Source organism: Mirounga angustirostris, unplaced genomic scaffold (assembly GCF_029215605.1).
Source record: "Mirounga angustirostris isolate CCGP_5_RB_7025 unplaced genomic scaffold, mMirAng1.0.hap1 SCAF_3, whole genome shotgun sequence".
Lineage (NCBI taxonomy): Eukaryota > Metazoa > Chordata > Mammalia > Carnivora > Phocidae > Mirounga > Mirounga angustirostris.
Window position 1 is genome coordinate 27429027 of NW_026991711.1, and position 13752 is coordinate 27442778.

Consider the following 13752-nt stretch of genomic DNA (forward strand, 5'->3'; position numbering starts at 1 on the left):
TAAATAAATAAAATATTTTACAAAAAAGAAGAACTTACAGGTGAAGATATTATCATATGCATATTATTTCATGTTCCTTTTTAAAAAAGTTGTTCAGGTCACACTTTGCTCCAAAACAGGGTAAACTCTACTAGATACTAATATATACTACATGCCTAAAATATGTCCACTTAAAGATAAATAAACCTTTCTAAAGATTCTATGTTTAGAAAATATTTCAGGGGAGTTTTAAACTAATAGTAATGAAAAAGCACTTTAAAAGGATATTCTTAAAACTATACTCAACCTCTTCCTACTCATTTAAGAAAATCCTAATTTTTAATAAATAATCATTCTCTAAATGTTGACAGGGTCCACTTAGCAATATATAGCCAAGTGCAACTGTTTGCAAACTGGGACATTTCCAGATAGTTAAAGCATGTACATCCCCTCTGTAAGAGGCAAAATAATGGCACACCGATGCTGCCCCCATCCAAATCCCCAAAGCCTGTGAATATACTTTATACAGCAAAATTGAGTTTTCAGCTGTGATTTAATTAAGGATTCTGAGAATGGGAAAGCTATCCCAGATTATCCAGGTGAGTCCAAAATAATTACAAAGGTCTTTATAAGACCAGAATCAGAAAAGGAGATTTGACATTGGACGAAGACGTCAGAGTAATGCATTTGCTGGCTTCGAAGATGGAAGAGGGCTGTGAACCAAGGAATGTAGATGGCCTCTAGATGCTGGAAAAAGGCAATGAACAGATTCTTCCCTAAATCATCCTAGAGGAACGCCATCCTGCTGAAGCTTTGATATTAATCTAGTGAGATTTCTGAGTTCCGAATGGAAAGAAAATAAATTTATATTCTCTAAGCCACTAAGTTCATGGTAATTTGTTATAGCAGCAGTAGGAAATTAAATCAACGTCCAAAAGAATTGATCTATACTTGGCATTTCCACTTTCTTTTCTCCTATTCTCTCTCAGTCCCTACTCCAACTAGTCATTCCTCCTCACCACTCCACTGAAAATGTTCTTGAAAAGGTCAGCAATGACATCTACATTGCCAAAACCATTAGTCAGTATTCCTGTCTTGCCTTCGCAACCCCTCAACAGCATCTTACACATTTGATCACACCATTTTTAAAACATCTTCTTTCTGTGGCTTCCAGGACACAGCTGTCTCCTGGTTTCCCTCCTCCTGCTTCTCAGTCTCCTATGAAAGATCCTCCTTCTCTTACAACTTCTAAACATCAGTGGGCTTCAGGGAGCAGTCTTGCAACCTCTTCTCCATCTACAACATCCTCCCTAAGCATTCTCGTTAATTGCCATAAATTTGAATATTATGTGTAGCCTAATAACTCCTAAACAGAGAGCTTCAGGTATACAACTGCCTAATTCATAGCTCTTACATTTCTTTTAAGTTTTTCAACCCTAACATGTTTATAAGCAAATTGGCGTTATTTTTCCTGTTCTTCAACATGTTTCGTCTATCTTCCCCATCTCAATAAAGGGCACCACCATTCACTGAGTTGCTCAAGCAAAAACTCAAGGGCATCTTTACTCCTTTCTTTCTTGTACACTTCATATTAGAAGATCCCTTTAGCCCTTATCTTTGTGGAGGGACGATTAACTGCCACCAGAGTTTGTGTTTCAGATTTCTGCTTTTTGTTAGACTACAGAAACTACAACAGAACAAGTAAGATCTGTAGGACATTTTCAAATGATCTAATATATATATATATATATATATTAGATATAGATATAGATATAGATATATGTAATATATATATATATATATATATTACATTCAGGGAGCAAGACTGCTCTCTGAAGCCCATTGATGTTTAGAAGTTGTAAGAGAAGGAGGATCTTTCATAGGAGACTGAGAAGCAGGAGGAGGGAAACCAGGAGACAGCTGTGTCCTGGAAGCCACAGAAAGATGATGTTTTAAAAATGGTGTGATCAAATGTGTATATATATATATACACATACATATATATATATATACATAATTACAATCCCTGAATGATGGGAGAAAAATAATAGGACAGAAGAACTATTTGAAAAGATAGTATCTAAGAAATTTCCAAAATTGATATAAAAAACATAAAGACATTAATCCACAGATCCAAGAATCTCAATGAAATTCATGCCGAATAAATACAATAAAACGAACCATGCTCAATCGAGCTGCTGAAAATCAAAGATTAAAGAAAAAATCTTAAAAGCAGCCATAGCTACAGATATACAATAAATAAAGGAGAAACATACAAATGATGTCTAATTTCTCAATGGCATTAATAGTGTGGAAGTGTCTCACTGATTCAAAAATGAGTTTGGTTGTACCAGTGCAAACAGGCTGAATTTAGCATGGTTTACTAAGTCTTGTATGTTCTGACCCCAGATTTCCTCTTCAGCTTCATATTCTACCTCTTTTCTTTCTCTCCCTATGCTTTGGCTATATTGGTCTTAGGAGACATGTAAAACACACATCATCTTAGGGCCTTTGTGCTTGCTCTTTCCTTTACTGGGAGGTTTACATTATACACTGCCTCATTTTCTAAGTTCTGTGCTCAAAGTTTGCCTCCTCAGAAAGAAACTCTTTTGACTGTCCTGTCTATAGGAACATCTTCTTCACTCTCTATCCCCTTACCCTGCTTATTTTTCTTCATAGCCCTTACCACCTCCTGATATTATCTAACATCATATTTGTTTTTGCTGCCTCTCCCACTAAATTGTAAAGGCAGGGACGTGGTATGTCTTGTGTACCAAGAAATCACTAGCACTTATAATAGTTCCTCCTGATCACCTGAGATCACACTTCCAGAATGATCTGATAACTAACATGTTATGCTGGTAATAGACATAATGCTCTATCAATATAGGAGAGGGTGATTCAAGACAAAATTTTGTGCAAGTGATAGTGAAAAAATTCAGAGTCACAAAGATTGGTTGTAAAATCAGGAACCAAGATCCAAAGCTTTCCAAATATCAAATTTTATGCTTTTAATACCATGATTATTTGAGGAACTATGACAAAAAAAATGTAATATAGATAGAGCAAATTGCTTAAATTTTTGGAAAAGTAAGCATTTCCCCATTTCAACAACATATCCTAATATTCTGAACTTGAAACAAATAACAAAGAGTGTCTGCAATTTAGCTCAGGGCACGAGCAGGGTGGCATGAGTTTGGGGTTGGAAATGCAGTGGCCAAGGAACATTATCTACAGAATCCACATGGTGAACAAAAGATGGAGTGGAAGGACCTTCAAAGGAGTAGATCCCTTCCAAGGAATGCAGTCAATTTCTCACATCCAGTAAGAGACACTCCACAATCACTCAGTATTTGGAAAACTATCTCCCAAAAAAATGGGAGGACTCCACCCCCAAATATCTCATTTTATTTTCTCCCAAATATTCTATTTTATTATGCAATTTTTTTTGCACAAACATTTATGAAAAGGAAAAGTGAAATGATGAAATATATATATATATATATATATATATATACCACAAGCATCAAAAGATTATGCCTGATTTATCTGTGCATACATACTTCTTTGTACTTTTCTAACATTTTCCAAATATTTTATATTAAAATGAATATTATTTCAAACAAGTGCTGTAGTTGAAGAGCCATAGTACTGGGACAATCTAATGCTTTTGAAAAAAGCTGGCCATTCACTTAGATTATTCTTTTTTTTTCTGAGTCTTCCCCTTTCATCCGACTTGCAATTTTGAGGAAAATATTGTGGAAGTTTGGGGAAAAAAAACTCATTATTTTATGTAAATTTTTCAAATACAAATTTATCTTCTCTCCAAGAAATTTCCTTTACTTTTACCTTTATGGCCACTCTGGTTCATTTTCTTCAAATCTTTGAATCATATTGTTTTACTTAGTGCAGCATGTTGTACACATTCCTGGAAATAACTGATGTATTTGTCTCATAAAACACTGTGTTTTTCTTCCACAGGTGGCATTGTACCTGTGCCAGGCATCCCTGGGTGGCCACCTTGCCTATTTAAATGTAAATTATGTTGGTATGAGAATAGAACTGCAGGCACTGTTATAACAACTCACATTAAATAATACACTGATGTCTAGAAACCAAGTGCAGGAATTTTTCACTGTTTGGGGAATAAAGTTGGCATTAGCATGGGCAGAATGTCATTAATGGAGGCCATTAACTGTCCATGCCATCCAGGCAAAATATATCAACAGATTGAGGATAAATTTGGAAGATTGGTATGTTTCTAGCCAGACCTCCAGAACACAATTGAGAAAATAACAGATCCACAGTGGAGAGTAGTTTCCTTTTGCACCTTTCTTCCTCCAATTCACATTCTATTATGTGTAAGTGAAATAAGTTCCCTGTTGCTGCAGCTGAGTCAAAACTCTATTGCATTTTGTTTTTATTTTTTATTTTATTTTATTTTTTTACAGAGGGAGAGAGAGGGAGGGGGAGGCAGTGAGGGGCAGAGAAAGAAGGAGAGAGAGAATCTCAAGCAGGCTCTACACCCCTGGCACGGGGCTGATCCCACAACCCCTAGACCATGACCTGAGCCAAAATCAAGAGTCGGATACCTAACTGACTGAGCCACCCAGGCGCCCTACAGTGTTTTGTTTTCAAAGTTCGCCTAACCACTATTGCCATTCACATGCACAGTTTTATTGCCTCTCCTGTCCTTGTCCTTACAGCTTCCTGGAAGATTCTGACAGCATCTGAGCTGCATGTGAGATCTCCTCTTGATTGAATCAAAAAGTCATGTTATTTGCAACGATGTGGATGGAACTGGAGGGTGTTATGCTGAGCGAAATAAGTCAATCAGAGAAAGACATGTATCATATGACCTCACTGATATGAGGAATTCTTAATCTCAGGAAACAAACTGAGGGTTGCTGGAGTGGTGGGGGTGGGAGGGATGGGGTGGCTGAGTGATAGACACTGGGGAGGGTATGTGCTATGGTGAGCGCTGTGAATTGTGCAAGACTGTTGAATCACAGATCTGTACCTCTGAAACGAATAATGCAATATATGTTAAGAAAAAAAAAGAAAAAGAAGAAGATAACAGGAGGGGAAGAATGAAGGGGGGGAAATCAGAGGGGGAGATGAACCATGAGAGACGATGGACTCTGAAAAACAAACTGAGGGTCCTAGAGCGGAGGGGGGGTGGGAGGATGCGTTAGCCTGGTGATGGGTATTAAAGAGGACACGTTCTGCATGGAGCACTGGGTGTTATGCACAAACAATGAATCATGGAACACTACATCAAAAACTAATGATGTAATGTATGGTGATTAACATAACAATTAAAAAAATTTTTTTAAAAGTCATGTTACTTCCTCAAACTTCTTTTGGTTCTTTTTCTTAACATTTCTGCTCACTAGACTCATCCCTGACTTATTGTCTAGCTGTTTGTTCAGTTCGGTGGTCAGCATATTTCCCACGAGGTAAGAGTAAAACCAAAGGTTATATGGAAAGCTGAGATTTTGTTTAGTTTTATAGTAGCATCCTTTTGAAAGAGTAAAAAGAAAGCATGGAGAGACATTGAAAGAATGATAAATATAGGGCGCCTGGGTGGCTAGTCGTTGGGCATCTGCCTTCCGCTCAGGTCATGATCTCAGGGTCCTGGGATCGAGTCCCACATCAGGCTCCCTGCTCCACGGGAAGCCTGCTTCTCCCTCTCCCACTCCCCCACCTGTGTTCCTTCTCTCGCTCTATCAAATAAATAAAATCTTAAAAAAAAAAAAAAAGAATGATAAATATATGTGTCTTTTTCATTATGTGTTGGGAATTAAATCCCAAATGCAATTTGTTATATGTTAATGGTAAGGTAACTGAAAATGGATATTAAAATAAAGCTAGTTATGCTAAATATATTACTGAGTGGTAAGAAATGTCCTTTCGTTAGAAAATCAATTTTTCGGGCGCCTGGGTGGCTCAGTTGGTTAAGCGACTGCCTTCGGCTCAGGTCATGATCCTGGAGTCCCTGGATCGAGTCCTGCATCGGGCTCCCTGCTCGGCAGGGAGCCTGCTTCTGCCTCTGACCCTCCCCCCTCTCATGTACTCTCTCTCTCTCATTCTGTCTCAAAAAAATAAATAAAATCTTTAAAAAAAAAAAAAGAAAATCAATTTTTCTACACAGACATAGATTTGTTTGCTCCAGTTTTTCAGTTTTCATGAACACCTGTGAACTACAGACATTAATGATTAGACAGCTGATACTGGTTTCTCTCCTGAGAAAGTGAGGTTTTACTAATTGATTAGCTTTTACACTGCATTTGTGTTTTCTTTCCTTACAAATTTTTCTGCATTGTTTCTAAAAGATTTCTGGTTTCCAAAATGTGAAGCTTAAAATGGACAAGCTATTGTGATTTCTTGATGTGACAAAATTTCTACTTTTTTCTCACATTTCAATGATCTGATCAAGGAGTATGGGGCTCCTTGAATAAGATAATAGGATGTTTGTTGGCCATGAAAGCTAACTGGAAAAATAGAAGATCTAGCATGAAATTATGAGAAATTTGAATTTTAGTGGTGATGGTACCATTAAAAAAGAAAATTATAAAGGCAAAGAGTTAAAACTAATGTCTTATGTGTAAAACACTTTTTCTCAGTTGGAGACTCTGAAACACAATTTATCCTCTATACTATATTATGACACATAGGGCTTGGGAAAATAATTTAATCAATTTACTCTCAATTCCATAGAAATTCTCTTACCTTGACCTTAATTATGAATTAACTGTGTGTATTCCATGTTTTACTTACACACTAGACTAATGATGATCTTAAAGATCTGTCTAACTCTTTGTAGGCTTCATAAGAAGATTTTTTCTAGAAACCTATTGCCAAAGTTTAGCTTAATTTGTACTTTGGAAAATAGAGAGTGGTTTTATCCAAAAAGTCTCCCTAAATAAACTTCACTATATTCTAAACCTACCTTTTCCATCCTGTAAACTAAAGATAAATGTGTAAGTGCTAAGAACAGAATGTCTGGTTGTTGTTTTTTTAACATATACTGTATATAGAGAAAAATTTTCAAAGTGCCACATCAGTTATACAAATGACTAATTCCCCCATTATGTATGTAGTGTTAGCAAAAAGTCATTAGCTGGTGCACATTTGGCTGGGGATCTGCAGTGTTGGTTATAATCCATATCTTGGTTATGACATGAATTCTGTTAAGAATGAGAGGAGCCCAAACTCATCAACTGGAGTGGCTAGTCCCATAAGCAAAAGACAGGTTGATGTGATTGATACAAAATGCCCTTCCCACTCTAACCCTGTACCTATTTAGAAAGCCCTTTGTTTAATCCTGTATGGCCCAAGGCTACAGGCAATAGGTCAAGTTTAATAAGGAGCCCACTTCCAATTTGTAATGCCCTCTTAAACAGCAAAATAGTGTCATAGAACTCTAGGCAGAAGGTCAGGAAATCTGGGACTAATCAAGGCATTTCAAGCCCACAAGCTTTTATCAAGTGCTGACCATCTGAAGATACATGTGTTCAGGAAAGCACGCTGTGATGAAGCATGTCCTTTAACCATGAAGCGCTTCCACTAGTCAGTAGGAACTGATACAGTTTTCCTTAACCTTTCAGTGCCCCCGTTTTAAAAGTGGAAACAGTTAGATCTCCTCTAGCATATTTCATATACATATTGTAATGCCCATCAGACTTACAAATGAGAATAAAAGCATCTAGTCTTAGAAAGATCACATCTCACAAAAATAAAACCCAAGTTGGTCTCAATATGTACTTTAATCCACATTTTTTTGGCCTTAAATGTTGCAAAAGTGATGACAACTAAAATAAATGGACCATTGGCTGATGATCCCTGCATTTTATTTTTCTAAAAATGATTTCTTGATCACTTATGTTTGTGTACAGTAATTTTGTTCCTATGAAAATGTATTTATAAAAAAAGAAAATGTATGAGAGACCTATTATGTATAAGAAAAGGAGACGTGGAAAGATTCTATGAAAGCCACAATGAAGAATCTTTACTGAGAAGTCAAGCACACTTTAGAATACATCTAAGCAGTAATCAAGGTAGATTATATAGGAAATAAATGTTACAAAATGAAAATAAAATTTGAGGAGAATTAGGGAAAGCGAGGGGGAAATGAGAAAGAAACAAAGAAAGGAATTCATTAATATGATGATTTTTTCTGCTACATCGTATCTTCTTCAATCCTTTTCCCCCAGGCTTCTTAGGAAGGAGCTAAACTGTGGGCAAAATAAGGGGCTGTCTCCATGGTGTGATTTAAGAAGACATTAAAGAAAAAAAAACCTATAAATCAAAAATCTCTCTCTTCCATTGGTCTGCCACAGTATATGTTGGTATAAAGTAATTATAATAATGATGAGACTAAGGCTATTTAGGGACTTTATTAAAATACTCTTCTCCATAAGGCACTGTACATGAAGCCATTATCAAACACTTATGTAAGCCTGTATAATATTGGGCAAGTAGCCTTGTGAAGAAGCTAAAGGGAAGTGGACAGCAGATTTTGATAGTGGAGAGGGATTTAGGGAGGTGGCACCTGAATGGGAAAATCTGGATGGAGTTATTCAGTAAGGGAACTAAACCATCAATAGCACCATGAGGAACCTGAGACTCTGGGCTGTAAAATGCTAGAACTGAAGACGAATCATGAGCAGATGGATGAGGAAGCTTGTCAATATATTACTATTTCATAAAATTCCTTAAAGCCCATCCTCCCATAAATGTTTACTTCAGGGAAATAGCTCTGTTCTTTAAAATCTCCCATGTATGATTGTTCAACTTTCCATAAGATTCTTTTATTTAAGATATTATTTATTTATTTATTTATTTATTTATTTATTTATTTATTTAGAGAGTGAGCATGAGTGGAGGGAGGGGCAGAGGGAGAGAGAGAATCTCAAGCAGACTCCATGCAGACCCCAGGCTCGATCCCACAACCCTGAGATCATGGCCTGAGCCAAAATCAAGAGTCAGACGCTCAACGGACTGAGCCATCCAGGTGCCCCAACTTTCCGTAAGATTTTATGCAAAAGCGATATTCTCATTTAGCAGTTTGATTTTTTTCAAAGACTCCTTCATTCATTTATTCATTCATCATTCGGCATCATATTTTTATTGAGTGCCTAAGAGTAAAGGCTTTGCCATGTTCTGAAGATAAAGCAGTAAACAATAAAAAAGAAGCTGCTTCCCACATGGGGTTTATGGTCTAGTAAAGACAAACTAGTAAACAGGCTAATGAAAGAGCAAATGATAAGATATAGAGATGAAACCCCACGTGCTGAGAGACTACAGAGGCGGACCACCAGATCAGCTGTGGAAGGGAATGAAAGGCTTCCTGAGGGCAGCCGCATGTCAGTTAAGTTCTGAAAACGTATAAAAGGCAAAAAGAGAGAGAGAGAGATAGTCCAGTGTTCTGGGCAGAAAAAACAGTACGTGTGGAGACCAACAACAAGAGAAAGCACAGCACAACTAGTGAAAGTAGTCATTTGTCTGGTGTGCAGAGTTCAAGGTGCAGAGTGTTCAGAGATGACACTGGGCTGGAGGTCGGGTTCCAGAACATGAAGAGCCTCACAAGCCATGCTAAGCAGGGGGTTTGGACTTTAAAGAGCATTGGGGAGCCAGTGAGGGAGAACTGGATGCAGCAGGGTATGGAGTCAGGCTGATATATAACAAGAACTCAATAAATACCACTAGAATGAATGTGATTATGAGAAAAAGAAAAATGATACAAGCAAAAGAAGACCATCTTGGAGAAGGTAAGTAGATAGGTGAAGCTGCCTTAGGAGAAGCTAATTTTATAAAAATTGAGGGAGTAAAAGAAAATAAGAAAATAGAATGAGAGTAAGAGGCTTAAAGGTGGTAGGTATGTGTTGCTATCAATAGGAAAGAGTTCAACATGCTTATGGGCTGAAATTAAGGCTTCAGAATAACAGCCAGGAGAAGAGAAAGGGGACACCCTTGAATAAGACAAAGAAAATTTCTTCCTCTGAGATTTGAAGAAAATAGTAGGATTGGTGAGGATACAAGTATCATGGGAGGAGGGGCTGGGCAACGGGAGTTGCACTTTCATGACTTCTATTTTCTCTAAGAAGTAAAAGACAAAGTCACTGATTAAAAGTAAAGGCCTGGAGCAACACACATTGAGGAAAGGGGTAGGATTTGCAGTATCTGCTTCGGAGAAACAAAGTTGATTAGAATGGGGAGAAAAAGTATTGCCAAGGAGAATATGGGCTCAATTAGGGTTGGAAACCAATTTCTAACTGTTGATCCTCTCAGGAAAGGACAGATTTTGAAGACACCAACTTTTTGAGACTATCCACGGGGAAAGTTCATAAAACATAGTCCTGGAGCCAAGCTAGGGTATTCAAAATATTGGATAATAAGTTTAAGCATAACAACTCTCGGAGATTAGCTTGAAGCTAGTGGATGAAGCTGGTAAAAATAAGCAGAGATGCCAAAACTGGAAACAGGGCAAACACAGATGGAATGAGGAGGCAAAGGGTCATAGCCTGAGCAGTACAGGAGAGAACAAAGCCTGTGGGCAGTAGAGGCTTGATTCAGGAGAATGCATTGTTTGCTGCTACATTCATTTTCCTGTGGTTCGGTGAGTTCCAGCTAAGTCCAGGCAGGACATTTATAAGGGTATGCATGGATTCAGGGTACATGATTTTCTCTAGCAATTTCGATGGCCCTGGAGTAGGAACAAAGAAATCAAAGAGGTGCAATAACTCGAGATTTCATATTAGCTGAACAGGAATGTTGGGAAAATGAACTAACACAATGATCCAGACAAGACTTTTTTTTAAAAAGTAGTGTTGGCAGAAGTTTGCTAATAGACCAAAGAATAGGGGACTGAATGGCTGTGGACGAGTGAAAGAAAGGGAGTGAAAAGGTGGTTATATCTCCTGAAAAGGCAACGCCATGTCCCAAAACAGTTTTTCAAATCAATTCTGGAAATGAGTAACATGTAACCTGCAATTAAGTTTGTGCTGTACATGAGCAGTTAGGATAATGAAGAAGATGGAGAAAGAGAATATGATGCTTCTTCCTGAATATTTTCCAGTTCATCAAAAAAGAAAAGAATGTTAATGCTACGCAAAATAAGTCAATCAGAGAAAAGACAATTATCATATGATCTCACTCATATGTGGAATTTTAGAAACAAAACAGAGGATCCTAGGTGAAGAGAGGGAAAAATAAAACAAGATGAAATCAGAGAGGGAGACAAACCATAAGAGACTCTTCATCATAGGAAACAAACAGAGGGTTGCTGGAGGGGAGGGTGGTGGAGGGGTGGGTAACTAACTGGGTGATGGGCGTTAAGGAGGGCACGTGATGAAATGAGCACTGGGTATTATACAAGACTGATGAATCACTGAACTCTACCTCTGAAACTAATAATACACTATTAGTTTGAATTTAACATATCAACTATAGTTGACTTTAAATTTTTTAAAAAAAGAAAGAAAAGAATGTCAGGCTATGAAAAAGATCAAATTATGTGTATTTTCAGTGAGCATCCAGAAGAGTATGTTTAGGGTAGAAAGTGAGAATGTTTCACAAATAAAACAGAGACATCTCAATTTGGGGCCTTCTACACGAATGGTTGTCCTTTGTCACTAACCCTTGAGGTATTACAGACCTGAGATGCAAATCAGAAATTAACTCTCATTTTGATGGTACTTTGCTGTCCACAACTCAATTTGCCTTCTCCTATGTTCAATGACCCTCAGAGTAACCCTGTGGGAGAGAAACAATGTCACCTCCTTCCCCGTTATATAGAAGTAGAAACTAGCACTAAGCAGATCCTTTAAGCAGAGGTTCTTCTGGCTCTAAAGCCCAAACTTCTTCCTTAATACCACACATTATGAGCAAGACAAGCTTTACATCTCCGTATCAAGATGGAGAAAAACGCAGAGATTTCCTGTCAGGTGGAAACATCAGCTGCTAACTTCAGACCCTGTATGAGTAAGTGGTGAGAATAATACTTTTGGTTTCCTGGTGTCATGCATGAATAAATCTATAGTATTTAATAAGTTATGAAACTATATTGCTATTATGAGGAAATGTTATCTCTTTTATCACTCAATAATTTGTGTAAGCATAAATCTATAGACTTGGCAGAATAAGTAATGACCCAATATGCCCATAACTAAGGCTCAATTGCTGTTTACTACTTAGAAGAGATTCCTTGCTGCTTTTCTATTACGTCATTTAAAATATTGATCTTATGTTATTACCCATATGATCATGAATCAGCTCTGTGTGTTTACCTGCTGCAGCTGAAGACACTGATCTAACGTATGATCTAACGTAACATGGAATTTAAAGTATTACAGCTCCCTAAGGAAATTTGCTGAAACCAGTTGGACCCACTTTGAGTTATTTGTTTGGTTAATTATCAATGGCTCCAAAAGGGGCCACTGTAAAAGCTTTCTCAGTAAATTGCTTTCAAAGCCTTGGGCAGTTTGTAGACATTATGCTGCTCTTACACTCCACACAAGGTTCTCTTTGTTTATTGCCCTGTGCGTTACACATATCCTTGCACTTTTCACTAATGGTTTGTATGCAGCCCTCGTTCGTGATCAGACTGCTCTGATAACTTGATAGTCTTCCAGTCCTCTCAGAAGCGGTTTGAAATTGGAACGCAAGATCTTTACCATCATAATAAACATACCCATCAGGTCACTATGGATGAAGAAGTTGAACGTGCAAGTCTCCAAGTCCTTATTACCCAATATCTTTCTTCAGGCTGCCAGGGCCAGACTGACATTACCACATCATATGGCTGTTGCGTCCCTTATTATCTTATTATCTTCTCTTAATATCCTCAGCAATTAAGATCTTATCCAGTGTATCTGGAGGAAAGGTGACCTGGATGAGACTTCTGAAGATGTTATCTGATGCAGGCAGTGAAGCTCTGATGAAAAGATAACATTGACCAAAAGATATTGTCTTTGTTCCAGGAAGAAGATGGACTGTTTGGATTTTTATTTCATGTTTTGTTTTTAACGTATGTGAGGTGATTTGCGCTGTGTCAGCTCATCTAGTTGGAACTATAATTTTCAGAATTCCTTTCCAAGTTATGAGTTCCTGTGAGCCACAAGAGCTCTTTGGGGTGATAGCTGAAAGGTGGAAAGAAGGAGCAGCCGTATCCTTTTACAGTGCAAAGGCTGGTGCGAGCCACGGGGTGTTGTTGCAATGGGGTGCATTGTTTCGCCTCTGCTGGCTCACCCTGTCTAAGTGGACCTCAGCCAGCCTGCAGCAATTCCAGTAACCACCGGCTCTCCTCCTTTGGCTTCCCCGAATCCCAGCGGTGTCTGCCTCTCCTTTGGCAACAATAGCACTTGCTCTTCCAACTCACGCTGGGTTTCCTCCAGTTTCTCTGACTTTGGGGCCAGCTCCTGGAGTTGGGCCCATGGTGAAGGACACCAGCCTCACACTCAAGTCACCAGCAGCATTGATGTTGAGGCTTGGCGGTGGCAAGAGACCTAAACGGGTTCCAGCTTCCTTCATGGGCACAAATTTGTCCTGTCCCTTACCAGCTTCACCATCTTTCCTCCCCAGTGGCCTCCCCTGGTGACCTCAGGCTCAGCATCCAATGTAGAAAAACAGCTTATATAAACTCTTTAACTAGTTCCTACAAATGGGTAGGGTCAGATCCCTGTGATAACCCGCTAAGTCTTCGTTACTCCTAGTGCCTCTTTCTCCAATCCAAACTTAACTAATAAAATTTGCATATCTGTTATACTAAGG